The sequence below is a fragment of the Manacus candei genome, unplaced genomic scaffold, assembly GCF_025592945.1.
Source record: "Manacus candei isolate 608988 ecotype Guabito, Panama unplaced genomic scaffold, ASM2559294v1 h1tg000035l, whole genome shotgun sequence".
Taxonomy (NCBI): domain Eukaryota; kingdom Metazoa; phylum Chordata; class Aves; order Passeriformes; family Pipridae; genus Manacus; species Manacus candei.
Window position 1 is genome coordinate 8008632 of NW_026138083.1, and position 21078 is coordinate 8029709.

Genomic DNA, 21078 nt, shown 5'->3' on the forward strand with positions numbered 1-21078 from the left:
CATCCCCAACCATTAGTAACGGAGCGCAAGTTTAGGAAAATTAAGCAAGTTATGGCCCTGACCGAGGAACCAGAGACGAAAAAGAGCAAGTTATGAGAGTGGGTTATTGGTGGAGAGGGAAAGAATACACCTGAAGCTGGACATGATAAACATTACTAACACCGGGTTGCTGGTTTCTCGTGAGGAGTACGACTAATAAATAACCCAGCACTTCTTGGTTGGTACATAGAGCAAGGTTAAGTGGTGAGTGGTCCATGGACCATGGATTCTAGGTCCTGTGACGTTCCTCGTGTTGAAAGGGATTTTATGCGAAAGTTAGCGATCTTAGGTTTTAGTTCGGTTAGCGGGATTATTCCTAGAACATGACATGTTATGTCCTTGTGTGGGAATGTGCCTAGGTCTGTTGATGACAAGTTTTGGGCTGTATGGGAGATAGTATGAAAATTTGGATGGTTTTGCAATAATACTATGTCAGATTTTCCTACATGCATGTTATGTCTAATGTGGTGGAGAATGCTATGCAAAGTAATACATACCGTAGGGTATGGGGGGGAAGGGGGGGCCCCTCCCCTTGATGTACGTGTTGATTGGAAAGTTGGGGGGTGTTTGGATATTTTTTGGAAAACTCTAAGAAGGGGGTAGCCTTCAGTCTTTGGTTTACAAGACCAACGTTTTTTATAAACTATTAGAGTGGTTAGAGGTTGAGTATCTTATTTTCTAGGAGACTAGTGATGGGGAATAAGATGAGAATGATTGTGAAGTAGGTAGTTGAGGCAAGTTGTCCGATGACAATAAATGGATGTTCGACTGGTTGGCTACCGATTCATGTAAGGATTAAAAGATTTGTTACTAGGATTCAGAATAAAAGTTGGGAGAGAGGTCGGAAGGTTATAGTTCATTGCTTTGACATGTGGAGGAATGGGGCTAGAAATAGAATTAAGACGGAGGCGGCTAGGGCTAGGACTCCTCCTAATTTGTTGGGGATTGATCGTAGGATAGCATATGCAAATAGGAAGTACCACTCAGGTTTGATGTGGGGAGGTGTTACTAATGGGTTTGCGGGTGTAAAATTTTCTGGATCTCCTAGGAGGTTAGGTGAGAATATGGCAAGTGTTATTAGAGGAATGAGGAGGAACAAAAGGCCTAGAATATCTTTTATTGAGAAATAGGGGTGGAATGGGATTTTGTCGCAGTCTGAATAAATACCTAGGGGATTGTTTGAGCCTGTTTCATGTAAGAAAGTTAAGTGGATGAGGGTGAGACCTGCAATTAGGAATGGGAGGAGGAAGTGGAGGGCAAAGAACCGGGTAAGTGTAGGGTTGTCAACTGAGAATCCTCCTCAAGCTCATTCTACAAGTGTTTGGCCAATGTAAGGAATTGCTGAGAATAGGTTAGTAATTACTGTAGCGCCTCAGAATGATATTTGGCCTCATGGGAGGACATATCCTACGAAGGCAGTTGCTATTAGAGTTAAGAGGAGAATAACTCCTGTGTTTCAGGTTTCTTTATATAGGTAGGAGCCATAGTAGAATCCTCGTCCGATGTGCAGGTAAATGCATATGAAGAAGAAGGAGGTGCCGTTTGCATGGAGGTTTCGGATTAGTCAGCCGAATTGAACATTTCGGCATGTATGGGCGACGGATGTGAATGCCAGGGTGATATCCGCTGTATAATGTATTGCTAGTAGGAGGCCAGTGGTGACTTGGATTGTTAGACAGATGCCAAGAAGTGATCCAAAGTTTCATCAGGCAGAAATGTTTGGTGGTGTTGGGAGGTCAATTAAAGAATTGTTGATTATTTTTATTAGGGCGCGATGTTTTCGTAAGTTAGGGGCCATTAATTCTTAGTTCTGTGCAAATAAGATTATAATTAAGATAGATAAAGCGAAGGATCCTAGATAGGTTTTGATTAGTCCGGAGTGTAGAGTAGTTGAGATTTTGGATATTTTGAGTTGAAGGGTCGCTAGCCCTTCTGGGCCTATTTTTTTATATCAGGATAGGTCGATTAAATGGGATGCAATGTTCTGGCCGTTGTTTAGGAGTTTAGTAGAGCTGAGGCGGTGTATAAGGGGATTAAAATATCCTAGAGTGCTGGAGAAGTTTATAGTGGTATTTTGTTTGGGGGCAGAGAAGGTATGTGTGAGTTTTGATAGTTCTAATGCCAGAATGATGCCTAATGTTGTAATAATGATAGCAGTGGTTTTTGTGACCAGTGGTATAGTTATAGGAGGGGTTTTTGTAGGGGAGATATAGGAGGTAATTAATAGGCCAGCTATAATACTTCCTAGAGCGAGACGAGTAATTGGGTTCGTGACTGCTGGGTTGTTTTCATTGATGGGAGTAATGGAGGGAATCCGGGTGTAGTCAGTTTGTACTAGTAGGGCTATACGTAGGCTGTAAGTTGCAGTGAAAGCTGTAGCTACGAGGGTTAGGAGGAGTGCTCAGGTGTTTAGATAGGAGGTGTTAAGACTTTGGATAATGAGATCTTTTGAGTAAAACCCTGCTAAAAATGGTGTTCCTATGAGAGCTAAATTTCCGATTGTCAGGCATGAGGTAGTTGTAGGGAGTAGTTTCTGTAATCCTCCTATTTTTCGAATGTCTTGTTCACCGTTAAGGCTGTGAATGATAGACCCAGAGCAAAGGAAGAGTATGGCTTTAAAGAATGCATGTGTAGAGATGTGTAGGAAGGCTAGTTGGGGTAGATTTAGGCCAATAGTGACTATTATTAGTCCTAGTTGGCTGGATGTAGAGAAGGCAATAATTTTTTTGATGTCGTTTTGGGTAAGAGCGCATGTAGCGGCAAATAGGGTGGATAGGGCACCTATACAAAGGCACATAGTTAGGGCAATTTGGTTGTTACATAATATGTGGTGAGTGCGAATAAGTAAGAAGATTCCGGCAACTACTATTGTGCTGGAATGGAGTAGGGCAGATACAGGGGTTGGTCCTTCTATAGCTGCTGGGAGTCATGGGTGTAGGCCAAATTGGGCGGATTTACCTGTGGCGGCTAGGATGAGCCCTAAGAGAGGGAGAAGGGTTTTGGGTTTGGGGAGGATTGCTGTTGAATTTCTCAGGTGTTTATTGAGGATGCTAGTCATGCTATGCAGAGGATTAGTCCAATATCCCCGATACGGTTGTAAAGTACGGCTTGAAGTGCAGCGGTGTTGGCTTCTGCTCGACCGTGTCACCATCCAATCAGGAGGAAGGACATAATTCCGACTCCCTCTCAGCCGATAAATAAGAGGAATATGTTATTAGCGATGATTAAGGTGAGTATTGCAACGAGAAAGATTAGAAGGTAAAGAGAGAATTTTGTGGTGTGGGGTTCTGAGGCTATATATCATGTTGTAAATTGAAGAATAGATCATGTTACGAATAGTGCAATAGGAAAAAACGTTAAGGAGTATTGGTCTATTTTAAGGCTAAAAGGGATTTTGAAGTTCGCAATAAATTTTCATTCTCAATAGAAAGTGGTATTTTCCATATTTAGGTAGATGGAGAGGATTATGGGAATTAAACTGACTATGAAGGAAGTTTTAACAGTGTGTATGATGGTTGTTGGAGAGTTTAGATAGTTTTTGGATAGGAGGGGGAGTAAGATGGGTATAGAGAGGGTAGCCAGGGTCAAGAATATAGAGGTGTTGAGGATTAATGGGTAGTCCATTACTTTTACTTGGACTTGCACCAAGATGAATGGCTCCTAAGACCAGTGGATTGCTATTATCCTTTAAAAGTAAGGGGGCTGAGGTCTTAGGCTCAGATGCAAGAGTTAGCAGTTCTTGTTGGTTAAACCTCCCCTCGGCAGGCAAGAAGAGTTTAACTTCTATTGTTAGGATCACAGTCTAATGTTTGGTTTAAAACATTGCTTGCATGTGGGAATTCCTGAGATTAGCTCTGGTTTTAGGATGAGGAGGAGGGAGGGTAGGATATGAAGTGTTATAAGGAGATGTTCTCGTGTATTTGAATTTTGGGTGGTTGTAATATAGGTTGGAGTTGGACCTCGTTGGGTTATAAGGAGTATGTAGAGGGCATAGGCTGCAGTTAGTAGAGTTGCGGCTCCGGTTAGGATAATGGTGAAGGTGGATCAGTTGAAGAGCGCAATTATGATAGTTAATTCAGCTATCAGGTTAGTAGTAGGAGGAAGGGCTATGTTTGTTAGGTTGGCTAGGAGCCATCAGACTCCTGTTAGAGGTAAAAGGGGTTGTAGGCCTCGTGTTAGAAGGAGAGTACGACTATGTATGCGTTCATAGTTTGTATTGGCTAGGCAAAATAGCATGGAAGAGGTAAGTCCATGTGAAATCATTAGGATTATGGCCCCTGAAAAGGATCAGTGGGTTTGGATTATTGTTGCGGCAATGACTAGACCTATGTGGCTTACTGAGGAGTAGGCGATTAATGACTTAAGGTCGATTTGGCGTAGGCAGATGGAGCTTGTCATTAGTGCCCCTCATAAGGCTAGGGTTAAAAATGGGTAGTAGAGGTAGTCTAATAGGGAGTTTGTAATTATTGAGGTACGTATAATGCCGTATCCCCCAAGTTTGAGGAGGAGCGCAGCTAGGAGTATAGACTCTGCGATTGGTGCCTCTACGTGGGCTTTTGGGAGTCACAGATGTAGACCGTAAAGGGGAGCTTTCACTATGAAAGCGAGCAATAGAGCTAGACTTGATATGAGGCCTGTTCAGGAGTTTGTAAGAGGTGAGTGTGAAAGTTTTATTATAGTGATGTGTATAGTTCCTGTTTGAGTGTGAAGATAGAGGATTACTACTAGTAGGGGAAGAGAACTAATTAGTGTATAAAATAAGAGGTAGATTCCAGCACTTAAACGTTCTGGTTGGCTACCTCATCGTGTGATTAGAATTAGGGTAGGGATTAGGGTAGCTTCGAATGCGATATAAAATAATATCAGTTCTAAGGCTGAGAAGGCCAAGATAATGAATGGTTGGGTGAGGATTATGGTTATGGTAAAAATATATTTTCGTGTGGGAGGTTCTTGTTGAAGGTGATTTTGGTTTGCCAGAATTATAAGAGGTAGAAGTCAACAAGATAGAACTAATAAGGGGGATGAAATTTGATCGGTTCCAAGTCATGGTGATAGGTTTTTGCTAGGGTAATAGGTTGAAGGAAGTCATTGTAAGCTAGCGGTTGCAATTAAGAGACTGTGCGAGGTGACATTGAGTCATAGGAATTTTGGAGGAGATAAGAGGGTTATGGGGAGTAATATGATTGTGGGAAGAATAATTTTTAACATTGTAGAAGGTTTAGATTGTGTAAATGATCTGATCCGTGAGTTCGGGTGGAAGCTACTAGGACTGCTAGACCAGCGCCTGCTTCACAGGCTGAGAACGCTAACATAAGAATGGGTATTAAGGTGGGGGATGTTGTCTGGGTTTGAATAGGTCACATAGAGAGGGCAATGTATATTGATAGTATTATACTTTCTGAGCATAACAGGGCAGAAATTAGGTGTATTCGGTGAAAGGCTAGTCCTAGACTACTTAGGGTGAAGGCAGAGTAGAAGCTTAGATGCAGAAAGGTCATTGAGAAAGTCACGGGGTAGGACTGTGGTTTGTTGAGCCGAAATCAACTGTCTTTGCTAGACTAACTTTCTGAAGTTATTCTGCTCATTCTAAGCCCCCTTGAATTCATTCATAAATTAGCCCTAGTGCGAGGAGGAGAATGACTGCGGAGGTTCATGTTAGGGTAGTGAGAGGGGAGAGGAGTTGAGTAGCCCATGGGAGGGGCAGTAGGAGGGCAATTTCTAGGTCGAACAAGAGGAATAAGATTGCGACAAGGAAGAATCGGATAGAAAATGGGAGGCGGGCAGAGCCCAGTGGGTCAAAGCCACATTCGTATGGGGATAATTTTTCTGAATCTGGACTTATTTGAGCTAATCAAAGGTTTAGTGAAGTTAGGATAATACATAGTGATAGGGAAATTGTGAATATAAAGAGGATTATGTTAATTGCCTTTCTCTGGGTTTGATCCAGATTTTAGAGATTGGAAGTCAATTGTAATTAATATACTAGAAGGGCAAGATCCTCATCAATAGATTGTTATGTAGAGGAACAGTCAGATAATGCCAACAAAATGTCAGTATCAGGCCGCTGCTTCAAAGCCAAAGTGGTGGTTGGATGTGAAGTGGAATTTTACGAGGCAGAGGAGGCAAATCAAGAGGAAGGAGGATCCAATGATTACGTGGAGACCATGAAATCCTGTGGCGACAAAAAAGGTTGATCCATAGACTCCGTTGGCAATTGAGAATGGAGCTTCATAATATTCTATTGCTTGAAGTGCTGTAAAGTAGAATCCTAATAGGACAGTTATAAGTAGGGCTTGGGTAGCTTGGTTCCGATTGCCCTCTGTAATGCTGTGATGTGCTCATGTAACAGTGACTCCTGAGGCTAGGAGGATAGCAGTGTTTAGTAGGGGGACTTCTATTGGATTTAGAGGTTTGATTCCTATAGGAGGTCATTGTCCTCCGAGTTCTGGAGTGGGGACTAAGCTGGAGTGGAAGAATGTTCAGAAGAATCCTAGGAAGAAGAATGCTTCGGATGTAATAAATAGAATTATTCCGTAACGTAAACCCTTTTGGACTGTAGGGGTATGGTGGCCTTGGAATGTGCTTTCTCGTACGATGTCACGTCATCATTGGAGTATCACTAGGATTATAGAGAGTAGGCCTAGGAGTAAGAGTTGGATAGAGTTGTGGTGAAATCATATGGCCAATCCAGAGGTGGTGAGGAGGGCGGCTGCTGCTCCAAAAATGGGTCAAGGGCTTGGGTCTACTATGTGAAATGAGTGGGCTTGGTGTGTCATTAAGGGTTAAATATTTTCTTGTAAGTAAAGGCTTAGAAGAAGTACAAAGACATACGCTTGGATTATTGCCACGGCCACTTCTAGAATTGTTAAGAGGAGTAGAATTGTTATAGTTAGAAGGGACACGGTGGGTATAATGGGAAGGAGGACGGTAGTGGCTGTTGAAATGAGTTGGATGAGTAGGTGTCCTGCTGTGAGGTTGGCTGTGAGGCGAACTCCTAAGGCTAAAGGACGAATGAGAAGGCTTGTTGTTTCAATTATGATGAGGGCAGGAATTAGAGGTGTTGGGGTGCCTTCTGGTAGGAGGTGTCCAAGAGAAGCTGAAGGTTGGTTTCGTAGGCCTGTTAGCAGGGTGGCAAGTCATAGAGGGAAGGCGAGGGCTAGGTTTATTGATAGTTGGGTAGTAGGTGTGAATGTGTAAGGTAGGAGGCCTAATAGGTTAATTGTTAGAAGTATAATTATGAGTGATGATAGGATTAGGGCTCATTTATGGCCTTTTTTGTTTAATGGGGTTATTAGTTGTTTTGTGATTAAATGGAGAAATCAGAGTTGAAGAGTTGAGAGACGATTTGTAACTCATCGATTGCCAGGAGAAGGAAGTAATAGGGCTGGGAATAACAGTGAGACGAGGATAAGGGGGATTCCAAGGAGGGTTGGGCTTAGGAATTGATCAAAGAAGCTTAGGTTCATGGTCAGTTTCAGGAGTGGGGTTTTATAGTGGGTAGTGTTTTGTTGGAGGGTGAGTTAGTTGGGGTAAATAGTAAGAGTTTAGGTTGAAGGATAAGAGAAAAAGTGAGTCATGAAGTTAGTATGATAAAAAGTCAAGGTGCGGGGTTTAGTTGGGGCATGTCATTAAGGAGGATGAATAATCCTCTTTCTCTAGCTTAAAAGGCTAGTACTGGTTCATAGCTTCTTAATGATTAGGATGTTAGAAGTGAAGATCAGTTTTCGAAGTGTGTTAGAGGGGCTGATTCTACTACGATAGGCATGAAGCTGTGGTTGGCTCCACAGATTTCTGAACACTGACCGTAGAAGATTCCAGGACGGGTTGTGATAAAGGAAGTTTGGTTCAGTCGTCCTGGAATTGCATCGGTTTTTACACCAAGGCTAGGAACAGCTCAGGAGTGGAGAACGTCATCAGCTGTAACAATAATTCGAATCGGGGATTCTATTGGAATGACGATGCGGTTATCAACTTCTAGGAGGCGGAAATGGCCGAGTGGTAGATCCATAGTTGGTAGTATGTAAGAGTCAAAAGATAAATCTTTAAAGTCTGTATATTCGTAGGATCAGTATCATTGGTGGCCAATGGCTTTGAGGGTGAGGTCAGGCTCATCGATTTCGTCTATCATGTAGAGGATTTGAAGGGATGGGAGGGCTAGTATAATTAGGACAATGGCAGGTAAGATTGTTCAGACAAGTTCTACTTCTTGTGCGTCAACGGTATTAGAGGATAGTTTTTCTATAAGTATAAGAGCTAGTAAATACAGGACTAGGCTACAAACGGCTAGTGCGACTATTAGGGCGTGGTCGTGAAATTCAATAAGTTCTTCTATAATAGGGGATGAAGCGTCTTGAAAACCAAATTGAGAGTGGTTGGCCATGGAGTTGGGATGGGATGTACTGGGTTTTCACCTGTGATTTAGTCTTGACAAGGCTATGTAATGATTTTACTAACAACCCATAAGAAAGAAGCATGAGTGGTTTGATGCGGTTGGCTTGAAACCAGCTTATGAGGGTTCGATTCCTTCCTTTCTTGTACTTGGACAAAAGCTGGTTCTTCAAAGGGATGATAGGGAGGAGGGCAGCCGTGAATTCATTCGATGTTTGTGGAGGTAAGTTCTGGTTGCGCTACTTTCCGTTTAGATGCGAAGGCTTCTCAGATAATGAACATTAATATAATTACAGCTACTATGGAGATGAGGGAGCCGATGGAGGATAGGGTGTTTCATAGGGTATAAGCATCTGGGTAGTCTGAGTATCGTCGTGGTATACCAGCTAGGCCTAGGAAATGTTGTGGGAAGAATGTTAGGTTGACTCCAAAGCATATTACTCCAAAGTGGGCTTTAGCTCATGTAGAGTGAAGGGTGTAGCCAGTGAACAGTGGGAATCAATGTGTGAAGCCAGCTAAAATGGCGAATACTGCCCCCATAGATAATACATAGTGGAAGTGTGCAACTACGTAGTAGGTGTCGTGCAGGGCGATGTCTAGGGAGGAGTTGGCAAGAACGATGCCTGTTAGTCCACCAATGGTGAAGAGGAAAATAAAGCCTAGGGCTCATAGTATGGGCGGGTCTCATTTGATTGTTCCACCGTGTAGGGTTGCTAGTCAGCTGAAGACTTTGATGCCAGTGGGGATTGCAATGATTATGGTGGCGGATGTGAAGTAAGCTCGGGTGTCTACGTCCATACCAGCTGTAAATATGTGGTGAGCTCATACGATAAAGCCCAAGAAACCAATGGATAATATGGCTCAGACTATGCCTATGTAGCCAAAGGGTTCTTTTTTACCGGCGTAATAGGCTACAACATGGGAAATAATTCCGAATCCTGGTAGGATAAGGATGTAGACTTCTGGATGGCCAAAAAATCAGAATAAGTGTTGATGTAAAATTGGGTCTCCGCCTCCTGCGGGGTCAAAGAATGTAGTGTTTAGGTTTCGATCTGTTAGAAGCATTGTAATGCCAGCAGCGAGGACTGGTAGGGAGAGGAGAAGTAGAACTGCAGTAATTAGGACGGATCAAACGAATAGAGGGGTTTGGTATTGTGAGAGAGCAGGTGGTTTTCTATTGATTGCTGTGGTGATAAAGTTGATTGCCCCAAGGATGGATGAGACACCTGCCAGGTGAAGGGAGAAGATGGCAAGGTCTACTGATGCACCGGCGTGGGCTAGATTTCCGGCTAGGGGTGGGTATACTGTTCATCCTGTTCCGGCCCCGGCTTCTACTGTAGAAGATGCTAGGAGAAGTAGGAAGGATGGGGGAAGTAGTCAGAAGCTCATGTTATTTATTCGTGGAAATGCTATGTCGGGAGCACCAATTATTAATGGTACTAATCAGTTACCAAACCCTCCGATTATAATAGGCATTACTATAAAGAAAATTATAACGAAGGCATGTGCGGTGACGATTACATTGTAAATTTGGTCATCGCCTAAAAGGGTGCCTGGCTGTCCTAGCTCTGCTCGAATGAGGAGACTAAGGGCTGTGCCGATTATACCAGCTCATGCGCCAAAAATAAGGTAAAGTGTGCCGATATCTTTGTGGTTAGTGGAGAATAGTCAACGGTTGATGAAAGTCATAGGTAAGATGGCTGAGTGTAGAAGCGTTAGGCTGTAGTCCTTTTTACAGAGGTTTGATTCCTCTTCTTATCGATTCTGTAGTGAAATTCATGTTGAGTTGCAAGCTCATTGATGTGCATTAAACATGCGCCGGGATCTAGTAGACAGAAGCCTGTTGGTTGGGGCATTTAGCTGTTAACTAAAATTTTATGGGATCAAAGCCCATCTGTCTAGGGGGAGGTTCTAGCTTAATTAAAGCGTCTGAGTTGCATTCAGGAGATGCAGGTTAGCATCCTGTGTACCTTAACAGAAACTAAGAGGGATTAGCCCTTGTTTAAGGCTTTGAAGGCCTTCGGTTTAAATAACCTAAGTTTCTAAGGGATTGTGAGTACTATGGGAGATAGCGGTAGGAGTATAATTGATAAGGAGGTAAAGGTTGTGGTTAGGGTGTTAGTTGGTTTGTTAGTTTGTCATTGTTTTATGTAGTTAGTGAAGTTTGGGGGTAGTGTGATGGTTGCACAGTAGGCCAGTCGTAGGTAGAAGAAAAGTCCAAGTAAAGAGAGTAGGGTAATAGCTGTGGCTATTACTGTTAGTTCTTGTTTTGTGAGCTCTTGAATAATTAACCATTTGGGTAGGAATCCCGTTAGGGGAGGAAGACCTGCAAGGGAGAGGAGAGTGAGCATAAGGATTGTGGTTAGTGATGGAATTTTGGTTCATGTGGCTATAACAGTGGATAGTTTTAGGGTATTGGTTGTGTTAAGGATGAAGAAGATGGCGGAAGTTGTTACAGTATAGAGATAGAACGTAATTAAAGTCAGATTGGGGTTATAGTTGAGAATAATGGTTATTCATCCTAGGTGTGCGATAGATGAGAAAGCTAAAATTTTGCGAGTTTGGGTTTGGTTAAGTCCTATTCAGCCACCTAGGGCTGCGGAAGCAATAGCTATTGAAGATAGGAGAGTTGGGTTGAGTGAGGGGGATGTTAGGTAGAATAGTGTGGTTGGTGGAAATTTTATGACTGTGGCTAGTAGGAGGCATGTTGTTATAGTTGAACCTTGAAGAACTTCTGGAAATCAGAAATGAAATGGGACTAAGCCTAGTTTAATTGAAATTGCAATAGTTAGTAGTATACATGATATGGGGTGGGTTAGTTGGGTGATGTCTCATTGGCCAGAGAATCATGCATTGGTCATGCTGGAGAATAAAAGTAGCGTAGATGCGGCTGCTTGGGTTAGAAAATATTTAGTAGAGGCCTCAATGGTTTGTGGATGGTGGCTTTTAGAGATCAATGGAAGAATAGCTAAAGTGTTAATTTCTAAGCCGACTCATGCTATTATTCAGTGGTTACTCGAAATTGTGATTGAGGTTCCTAGGAGTAGGCTTATTGTGGAGATTAGTTTAGCTTGGGGATTCATTAGTAAGGGAAGGAGTTAAACCATCATTTTCGGGGTATGGGCCCGATAGCTTAATTAGCTGACCTTACTAGAAAATAATATAGAGGGAGTATAGAGGATTTTGATTCCTTTAGTGTAGGTTCGATTCCTACATTTCTAAAATTAGGAAATGAGAGGATTGGTATACCTCTATGTTTACTTTATCATAGTAACCCTTTTGGATTCAGGCACATTTCCTTGAGTGTCTTAGGTAGGGGGGTAGGCCTGCATAGGAGATAGGAAGGCTGGTATGCCATAGGCATAAGGCTAATGTTAGGGGTAAGAAGTTTTTTCAAAGCAAATGTATGAGTTGATCATATCGGAATCGAGGGTAAGAGGCGCGGATTCATAAGAATCCTGCGGAAAGGAGGAGGGTTTTTGTAGCTAAAGCAGGGGGAATGAGTTCCTGAGGGAGATTAAGTGAGCTGGGGTTTAGGAATAGAATGGTTGTGAGTACATTTATTAGTATAATATTAGCATATTCGGCAAGAAAAAATAAGGCGAATGGCCCTGCAGTATATTCTACGTTGAACCCTGAGACTAGTTCAGATTCTCCTTCTGTCAGGTCAAATGGAGCGCGGTTTGTTTCGGCAAGAGTGGAGATATATCATATTATTGCTAAGGGCCAGGAGGAGAAAATGAGGTAGAGAGGTTCTTGAGTTGTAGCTAGGGTATTGAGGGTGTAGTTACCACTAAGGATAATTACGGATAGGAGAATAATGGCCAGGGTAACTTCGTAAGAGATAGTCTGTGCGACTGCTCGGAGGGCGCCGATTAAGGCATATTTTGAGTTAGAGGCCCACCCTGATCATAGAATTGAATAGACTGCCAAGCTAGATAGAGCTAGAAGGAAGAGTATGCCAAGGTTTAGGTCAGTAAGGGGAAAGGGTAGGGGAAGTGGTGTTCAGATTGTAATTGCTAGGAGAAGGGCTAAGATAGGGGTAGATATAAATAGGTAAGGGGATGAAGTTGATGGACGAATTGGTTCTTTAATGAATAGCTTTACTCCATCTGCTATAGGTTGTAAGAGGCCAAATGGTCCTACAATATTAGACCCTTTTCGGGCTTGCATATAACTTAGAATCTTACGTTCAACTAGGGTAAGAAATGCTACGGCGATGAGGATGGAGAGAGCATAGGATATTGATATAATAAAGTAAGTGAGGGTCAAGTGAATTGTCATGTGATTTGTGTTGGAGCTAGGGAGAGGATTTGAACCTCTGGGTAAAGGGCTTAAGCCTTCTGCATTTGCCAAGCCCTGCCACGCTAGCGGTCCTTTTCTAGGAGGGGATTATGGTGAAGCTCTTAGTAATTTAGTTGGGTTCATTACTGGGTGCGAAGGCGTGCTTGTGGCATAGGCCTTACTTCTTCGGTCCTTTCGTACTAGAAGGAGTTGTAACACAGATAGAAACCGACCTGGATTACTCCCGTCTGAACTCAGATCACGTAGGACTGTTAATCGTTGAACAAACGAACCCTTGGTAGCGGTTGCACCACTAGGATGTCCTGATCCAACATCGAGGTCGTAAACCTCCTTGTCGATGTGGGCTCTTGAAGGAGATTGCGCTGTTATCCCTGGGGTAGCTAGGTTCATTAATCAATTATATTGGGTCTGGTTGCTATTAACACGTTGATGGGTAGTTCTTGGTTAAGATGGATTGTCTGATATTTGGAGGTTGAGTTTGCCTCCAAGGTCGCCCCAACCAAAAAATGCACACCAGCAAAATCCCGGGGGAGTGGGCCCTGTGGGTGAGTATTGTTTATGGGAGTGGTAGCAGATTTTAAAGTTCCACAGGGTCTTCTTGTCTTATGGGGTTATTCCTGCTTTTGCACAGGAAGATCAATTTCACTGATTATCGGTAGGAGACAGCTAAGACCTCGTTAAGCCATTCATACAAGTCCCGATTTATGGGACAATTGATTGCGCTACCTTTGCACGGTTAGGATACCGTGGTCATTGAACGTATTGTCACTGGGCAGGCTTCACCTTTAATACTTGGTTTGCTAAAGGCTATGTTTTTGGTAAACAGTCGGGCCTTGGATTTGCCTAGTTCCTTTTACAGATTTTAATCGTCTTTGGGGGCGCTCCATAGGTGGGTTAACAGAGTTTTGGGTATAAGGTCTTGTTAAGGTTAGAAAATATCCTGTGGATTGTTAATAATGTTGTAATGTAAGCTTGCGCCACAGAGGGGATCCCTAGTTACTTATTTTAGCATAAATTCTCTTATTTAACATAAGTTGGCCTATTGGGGAAGAGGGAGTCATAAGGAAGTTTAGATTTTTTTGGGTGAGGAGCTTTGACGCATTCTTTAATGGTGGCTGCTTGAAGGCCCACAATTAAGCTGTAATTGAATTTATCCGCTAGGGGAGAGTGTACTCTTTTTTAAAGGAGCTGTACCTCCTTTAAATAGCCCTTAATTCGCTTCATGTGGGTTGAGTGTAGTCCTGGGAGGTGAATTAAGAGGGAACTAAGATTCATTTCATAGGCAACCAGCTATCACCCAGCTCGATTGGCTTTTCACCACTACTAACGAGTCTTCCCACTCTTTTGCAACAGAGACGGGTTTGCTCAGTAGATAGCTGCTCGTGAGTAGCTCGCTTGGGTTTCGGGGAAGCAAGCTTAAATTGGCGTTTTGCTTGGGTAATTTCTCGCTAAATCATGATGCAAAAGGTACAAGGGTTGGTCTTTGCTATTTATTGCTTGGTTTGTCATTACTATTTCATTCTTCCCTTACGGTACATGATCTCTATTGCGTCTTGAGTTTACCTTTCTATCGCCTATACTAGGTTGAGTGAGAGAATGTTTTGATTTAATAGGTAGTATTAACTTGGTTTATATGTAATCTGGTAGAAGAGCTAGAGTTAGGCTTCAAGGCGATCTGATATGAAACAGATATCTTTCAGGTGTAAGCTGAATGCTTTAGTTATAGCTACGCCTTGGTAGACTAAGTGCACCTTCCGGTACACTTACCTTGTTACGACTTGCCTCATCTCTAGCTTGGGGGTTTATTATAAATAAAATTAATTATAGCTTGTGAGGAGGGTGACGGGCGGTATGTACGTGCTTCAGAGCCAGCTTAAAGGAGGCATTATTATCCTGCTTTACTGCTAAATCCGCCTTTTAGGAGTGATTTCACACTCCTTGTCGTGAGGTATTCTATGCTAGAAAATGTAGCCCATTTCTACCATCTCATGAGCTATACCTTGACCTGTCTTATTAGTGGGATGTTGCTGTTGTGCCCACTGTTAAACCCTCAGTTTAGGGGTGGGCTGACGACGGCGGTATATAGGCTGATTTGGCAAGGGATGGTTGGGTGTATCGTGGGTTATCGGTTATAGAACAGGCTCCTCTAGGTGGGTTTGGAGCACCGCCAAGTCCTTAGAGTTTTAAGTGTTTGTGCTCGTAGTTCTCAGGCGGATGCTTAAGTGGTGAAAGCATCGGGATTTAGGGCCAGGCATAGTGGGGTATCTAATCCCAGTTTGTGTCCTGGCTTTCGTGGAGTTTTGTTGATCATGAAGCTAAGATCATTTCTATGGGAGTATTGGATGCATCTTGTGCTTATAACAGCTTGGTTACATTTCAGTCTTAGTTGAAGTGATAATGAAAAACCACTCTTTACGCCGTATAAAGTTAATTTGGGTTTCTTGTGTGACCGCGGTGGCTGGCACAAGATTTACCAACCCTGGTAAGTTGCTTTAACTAAGTCAAGTTTACACTTATTGCTTAATATTGATTACTGCTGAAAACCCGTGGGGGTGTGGCTAGGCAAGGCGTTTTGGGCTACAATTGGAGTGGTGTGCCTGATGCCTGCTCCTGCTGTCTTTTTAAGGTGCTGAGGGCATTTTCACTGGGATGCGGATACTTGCATGTATATATTTGGCAAGAACTAACTGTAAGGTTAGGACTAAGTCTTTTTTGTCCTTGGGTATGTGTAATAGCCGTCTTAACATCTTCAGTGTTATGCTTTATTGTAAGCTACAAGGACTAAGGCTGTTTTAGGCATAGTGATTATTATTGGGGCTTGTTTTAGTTGTAGTAATAGTTGATATTGATTTAGGACTTGTTTAGTGGTTGGAGAAGTAGTGCAAGTGGATAACAAAAATGTGTTGCTGAGAAGTTAGAAGAGTAGAAAGGGGCAGGATTGTAGTGTTGTGGATGGGTTTGTTAAGGTTTTATGTTCTTGTAGTTGAAATTACAACGATGGTTTTTCAGGCCAAAGGTCTTGGATAGAAGCCAAGCAGGAATTGTTATGACGTACTTTATACTATTTTTAAGTGTTAGTTTTATTTTGGGAGGACTAGCAGTTGCTTCCAATCCTTCTCCATACTATGCAGTAGTGGGGTTAGTGTTGGCGTCTATTGTAGGGTGTGGATGGTTAATGAGTTTGGGGGTGTCTTTTGTATCACTAGTGTTATTTCTGGTATATTTAGGTGGGATGTTAGTGGTTTTTGTGTATTCGGTTTCATTGGCAGCAGATCCATTTCCTGAGACTTGAGGGGACTGGCAGGTTGTTGGGTATGGTGCTGGGTTAGTTTTAGTGCTGGGGGGTGGGGTGTTTATTATAGGGCTATCTGAGTTAGAGTGGTTGGGGATGAACACGGTGGATAGTGGGGGCGTTTTATCTGTTTGGTTGGATTTTGAGGGAGCGGCTATGTTTTATTCTTGGGGGGTTGGACAATTTTTAATTGCGGGCTGGGGTCTGTTGCTGACGTTGTTTGTTGTGCTAGAACTTGTACGAGGGTTGTCTCGTGGGGCAATTCGGGCGGTTTAAGGTGGTGTGGTTCAGAGAATAGTTTAATGAAAATGCCAGCTTTGGGAGTTGGTGATAAAGGTTTGATTCCTTTTTTTCTGAAGGGTTGGAAAAAAGTTTGGGACCAACTGTTAAAGGCGTATGTGGGTGGAATATTAGTTAGAGTAGTAGAGGCGATTAATTGGGGAGGTAAGAGGGTGAAAGGAAATGATGGGGTAAATTAAAGTGTAAACAAACAAATGAACAAATGAATGATGAAAGGAAATGATGGGGTAAATTAAAGTGTAAACAAACAAATGAACAAATGAATGATGAAAGGAAATGATGGGGTAAATTAAAGTGTATTAAAAAAATTTAACAAATTGATGATGCAAATGTTTTAATTGGAAAATTAGGGGAATGGAAAGTTTGTAAAATTTGAAATTTTTGTTAAAAAATTTAAAACCAAAAATTAATGATGAATAGAGGGAAAGTCCCTAGATCATTGCAAAAAACGACAAAATTTTTGTAATTTTTTGTGAAATTGACGACAAAAAATATGTCTGGCGTGCATTAATTAAACTGCAACTTGATGAGAGACGTAATGGAGAAACCAAGCCAACAGCACGTGACAGTGCATCAGTGCAACAGTATGAGACCGAGTAACACTTGAAACCATATCATTAATTTTCACGCGAAAGTGAGAAAACCGCTCGCCGACCATAAGGGGTACATGTCAACCATATATGGGAGCCCCCTGGCGGAGCACTCTGAAGGGCTTATTGAGATCTACCCAAAAAAAAAAAAACCCTGAAGTTTAGAAGAGAGAAAATGCCACGATCACAAGGTCCAGGTTGGCCAAGCATCCCCAACCATTAGTAACGGAGCGCAAGTTTAGGAAAATCAAGCAAGTTATGACCCTGACCGAGGAACCAGAGGCGACAAAGAGTAAGTTATGAGAGTGGGTTATTGGTGGAGAGGGAAAGAATACACCTGAAACTGGACATGATAAACATTACTAACACCGGGTTGCTGGTTTCTCGTGAGGAGTACGACTAATAAATAACCCAGCACTTCTTGGTTGGTACATAGAGCAAGGTTAAGTGGTGAGTGGTCCATGGACCATGGATTCTAGGTCCTGTGACGTTCCTCGTGTTGAAAGGGATTTTATGCGAAAGTTAGCGATCTTAGGTTTTAGTTCGGTTAGCGGGATTATTCCTAGAACATGACATGTTATGTCCTTGTGTGGGAATGTGCCTAGGTCTGTTGATGACAAGTTTTGGGCTGTATGGGAGATAGTATGAAAATTTGGATGGTTTTGCAATAATACTATGTCAGATTTTCCTACATGCATGTTATGTCTAATGTGGTGGAGAATGCTATGCAAAGTAATACATACCGTAGGGTATGGGGGGGAAGGGGGGGCCCCTCCCCTTGATGTACGTGTTGATTGGAAAGTTGGGGGGTGTTTGGATATTTTTTGGAAAACTCTAAGAAGGGGGTAGCCTTCAGTCTTTGGTTTACAAGACCAACGTTTTTTATAAACTATTAGAGTGGTTAGAGGTTGAGTATCTTATTTTCTAGGAGACTAGTGATGGGGAATAAGATGAGAATGATTGTGAAGTAGGTAGTTGAGGCAAGTTGTCCGATGACAATAAATGGATGTTCGACTGGTTGGCTACCGATTCATGTAAGGATTAAAAGATTTGTTACTAGGATTCAGAATAAAAGTTGGGAGAGAGGTCGGAAGGTTATAGTTCATTGCTTTGACATGTGGAGGAATGGGGCTAGAAATAGAATTAAGACGGAGGCGGCTAGGGCTAGGACTCCTCCTAATTTGTTGGGGATTGATCGTAGGATAGCATATGCAAATAGGAAGTACCACTCAGGTTTGATGTGGGGAGGTGTTACTAATGGGTTTGCGGGTGTAAAATTTTCTGGATCTCCTAGGAGGTTAGGTGAGAATATGGCAAGTGTTATTAGAGGAATGAGGAGGAACAAAAGGCCTAGAATATCTTTTATTGAGAAATAGGGGTGGAATGGGATTTTGTCGCAGTCTGAATAAATACCTAGGGGATTGTTTGAGCCTGTTTCATGTAAGAAAGTTAAGTGGATGAGGGTGAGACCTGCAATTAGGAATGGGAGGAGGAAGTGGAGGGCAAAGAACCGGGTAAGTGTAGGGTTGTCAACTGAGAATCCTCCTCAAGCTCATTCTACAAGTGTTTGGCCAATGTAAGGAATTGCTGAGAATAGGTTAGTAATTACTGTAGCGCCTCAGAATGATATTTGGCCTCATGGGAGGACATATCCTACGAAGGCAGTTGCTATTAGAGTTAAGAGGAGAATAACTCCTGTGTTTCAGGTTTCTTTATATAGGTAGGAGCCATAGTAGAATCCTCGTCCGATGTGCAGGTAAATGCATATGAAGAAGAAGGAGGTGCCGTTTGCATGGAGGTTTCGGATTAGTCAGCCGAATTGAACATTTCGGCATGTATGGGCGACGGATGTGAATGCCAGGGTGATATCCGCTGTATAATGTATTGCTAGTAGGAGGCCAGTGGTGACTTGGATTGTTAGACAGATGCCAAGAAGTGATCCAAAGTTTCATCAGGCAGAAATGTTTGGTGGTGTTGGGAGGTCAATTAAAGAATTGTTGATTATTTTTATTAGGGCGCGATGTTTTCGTAAGTTAGGGGCCATTAATTCTTAGTTCTGTGCAAATAAGATTATAATTAAGATAGATAAAGCGAAGGATCCTAGATAGGTTTTGATTAGTCCGGAGTGTAGAGTAGTTGAGATTTTGGATATTTTGAGTTGAAGGGTCGCTAGCCCTTCTGGGCCTATTTTTTTATATCAGGATAGGTCGATTAAATGGGATGCAATGTTCTGGCCGTTGTTTAGGAGTTTAGTAGAGCTGAGGCGGTGTATAAGGGGATTAAAATATCCTAGAGTGCTGGAGAAGTTTATAGTGGTATTTTGTTTGGGGGCAGAGAAGGTATGTGTGAGTTTTGATAGTTCTAATGCCAGAATGATGCCTAATGTTGTAATAATGATAGCAGTGGTTTTTGTGACCAGTGGTATAGTTATAGGAGGGGTTTTTGTAGGGGAGATATAGGAGGTAATTAATAGGCCAGCTATAATACTTCCTAGAGCGAGACGAGTAATTGGGTTCGTGACTGCTGGGTTGTTTTCATTGATGGGAGTAATGGAGGGAATCCGGGTGTAGTCAGTTTGTACTAGTAGGGCTATACGTAGGCTGTAAGTTGCAGTGAAAGCTGTAGCTACGAGGGTTAGGAGGAGTGCTCAGGTGTTTAGATAGGAGGTGTTAAGACTTTGGATAATGAGATCTTTTGAGTAAAACCCTGCTAAAAATGGTGTTCCTATGAGAGCTAAATTTCCGATTGTCAGGCATGAGGTAGTTGTAGGGAGTAGTTTCTGTAATCCTCCTATTTTTCGAATGTCTTGTTCACCGTTAAGGCTGTGAATGATAGACCCAGAGCAAAGGAAGAGTATGGCTTTAAAGAATGCATGTGTAGAGATGTGTAGGAAGGCTAGTTGGGGTAGATTTAGGCCAATAGTGACTATTATTAGTCCTAGTTGGCTGGATGTAGAGAAGGCAATAATTTTTTTGATGTCGTTTTGGGTAAGAGCGCATGTAGCGGCAAATAGGGTGGATAGGGCACCTATACAAAGGCACATAGTTAGGGCAATTTGGTTGTTACATAATATGTGGTGAGTGCGAATAAGTAAGAAGATTCCGGCAACTACTATTGTGCTGGAATGGAGTAGGGCAGATACAGGGGTTGGTCCTTCTATAGCTGCTGGGAGTCATGGGTGTAGGCCAAATTGGGCGGATTTACCTGTGGCGGCTAGGATGAGCCCTAAGAGAGGGAGAAGGGTTTTGGGTTTGGGGAGGATTGCTGTTGAATTTCTCAGGTGTTTATTGAGGATGCTAGTCATGCTATGCAGAGGATTAGTCCAATATCCCCGATACGGTTGTAAAGTACGGCTTGAAGTGCAGCGGTGTTGGCTTCTGCTCGACCGTGTCACCATCCAATCAGGAGGAAGGACATAATTCCGACTCCCTCTCAGCCGATAAATAAGAGGAATATGTTATTAGCGATGATTAAGGTGAGTATTGCAACGAGAAAGATTAGAAGGTAAAGAGAGAATTTTGTGGTGTGGGGTTCTGAGGCTATATATCATGTTGTAAATTGAAGAATAGATCATGTTACGAATAGTGCAATAGGAAAAAACGTTAAGGAGTATTGGTCTATTTTAAGGCTAAAAGGGATTTTGAAGTTCGCAATAAATTTTCATTCTCAATAGAAAGTGGTATTTTCCATATTTAGGTAGATGGAGAGGATTATGGGAATTAAACTGACTATGAAGGAAGTTTTAACAGTGTGTATGATGGTTGTTGGAGAGTTTAGATAGTTTTTGGATAGGAGGGGGAGTAAGATGGGTATAGAGAGGGTAGCCAGGGTCAAGAATATAGAGGTGTTGAGGATTAATGGGTAGTCCATTACTTTTACTTGGACTTGCACCAAGATGAATGGCTCCTAAGACCAGTGGATTGCTATTATCCTTTAAAAGTAAGGGGGCTGAGGTCTTAGGCTCAGATGCAAGAGTTAGCAGTTCTTGTTGGTTAAACCTCCCCTCGGCAGGCAAGAAGAGTTTAACTTCTATTGTTAGGATCACAGTCTAATGTTTGGTTTAAAACATTGCTTGCATGTGGGAATTCCTGAGATTAGCTCTGGTTTTAGGATGAGGAGGAGGGAGGGTAGGATATGAAGTGTTATAAGGAGATGTTCTCGTGT

At 42.4% G+C, this 21078-nt stretch overlaps 2 long non-coding RNA genes across 2 annotated transcripts; both read left to right on the forward strand.

Moving 5' to 3' along the window:
* The first annotated feature begins 2596 nt into the window (after positions 1 to 2596).
* Positions 2597 to 20316, forward strand: LOC127473283 (uncharacterized). The gene is made up of 2 exons (XR_007905349.1): positions 2597 to 3035; positions 20156 to 20316. It is a non-coding gene; the product is annotated as an uncharacterized LOC127473283 (long non-coding RNA).
* LOC127473291 (uncharacterized) lies at positions 3802 to 7350 on the forward strand. Its single transcript, XR_007905359.1, has 2 exons — positions 3802 to 3970; positions 7290 to 7350. It is a non-coding gene; the product is annotated as an uncharacterized LOC127473291 (long non-coding RNA).
* Positions 20317 to 21078: the final 762 nt, after the last annotated feature.